General features: G+C 63.1%; 1 protein-coding gene across 1 annotated transcript in view; it reads right to left on the reverse strand.

Moving 5' to 3' along the window:
* The window catches only part of CTSA (cathepsin A), a 10,178-nt gene that overhangs the window by 8,520 nt on the left and 337 nt on the right, over window positions 1–1,321 (reverse strand). The gene's annotated exons all lie outside the window — the stretch shown is intronic.

Genomic DNA, 1,321 nt, shown 5'->3' on the forward strand with positions numbered 1-1,321 from the left:
ACAAAGCTGGGCCCGTGAGCCTGCGAGCACGGCCCTCAACGCTGCTGGGCTCGGGACCAGTCCGTGGCCCGGGAACGAAGCTAGGATTGCCCTCGGATCAGAGCGAGGGTCGGGCCGGGTGGAGCGTGGGAGGGCATGGCCCAACGCTCAGGCAGAGGGTAAATTACAGCTGGGCACTCGTCCCAGCCGGGCAGTTTCGCTCTTGGGAAAGATGTTTACCCCGAGAGCGGGGATGAGCTATTTCCTGTGCTCCCAGCAGGGAGGTGCATGGGGCGGATGCTGGAGGGAAACCCGCAGTGCCCAGGGAGCCGCGCTGGCAGCAGCCGTTGCTCAAGCACGTGTCTGTGGCCGTGGAGCTGGTCACAGCGACCCGGCGCGGGGTCCAGCTACCCCGCCTCGCCAGCTGGGGAGGGGAGCGCAGCGCTCCCCAGCCCCGGGAGCCGGCACTGGGCCCTCCTCCAGACACCTCATCCTCCGGCTGGGGGGGGATGGCAGCTGGCGTTCCCGCAGTGCCTGTGCCGGGCTGGGAGGGGAGGCAGGGTCGGAGCTGCACAGAGCAAGAGGCAGAGGAAAGAGCCCTCCGAAAATCGGAGGGGTGCCCACACACGCCAGGAAGAGAGATGGCAAGGGGGCCGGCAGGCAGGGCCTTCCAGGCCTCTTGAACAGCACGGCTGAGGGGTGAAACAAGCAGCTCCAAGTTTACAGAAAGGTGTTTTAGGAAACACTACACTATATTTAGTCGGGGAGACTCGATAGTATCAGATAATGTTACAAAACCCTCGATCAAGAGGAAATCCCCAACCACGCAGCAGTCCTACTCCTGCGACGGGCCAACTCTACCAAAACCAAAGCATTAACGAAGGAAGCGCTGATCGGGTAAAACGCCGACGGTGACTGAACCACAGCAATGAGTGAGGTCTCCCGACGACCCCCCCGTGCCACGTCCCGCAGGACGCAGCCTGCCGCGTCCCAGCGCGATGGGCTTTGGAGCTGCTGGTGTTGGAGTTGCTCTTGCTGGCGAGGGGGGGACAGGGAGCTCACCCAGCCCAAGAGCAACGCCCAAGGGCTGGGGCTTGTTTGCTCTTCTTGGTATTTTTTCCTCCCCCACCCCATCTCATGCGTTTAAAGCCTTTGCTCTCCACCTCACCGCAGCTTTGTTTGCACTGCTGTGACCCCCAGCATCCCTCCCGCCTCCCCCAGCACACGAGCTGTTGACGAGGGAGGGCGGGTTCCCCTTTCTGAGGAATTGAGAGCAGCTGCCGTAACCAAACAACTCCTCTGCTCCAGACCCTGGGCTGCGCTGCACGCGGCGGAGGCTGCG

The sequence above is a fragment of the Pygoscelis adeliae genome, unplaced genomic scaffold (assembly GCF_000699105.1).
Source record: "Pygoscelis adeliae isolate BGI_AS28 unplaced genomic scaffold, ASM69910v1 Scaffold874, whole genome shotgun sequence".
In the NCBI taxonomy this organism is placed as follows: Eukaryota; Metazoa; Chordata; class Aves; order Sphenisciformes; family Spheniscidae; genus Pygoscelis; species Pygoscelis adeliae.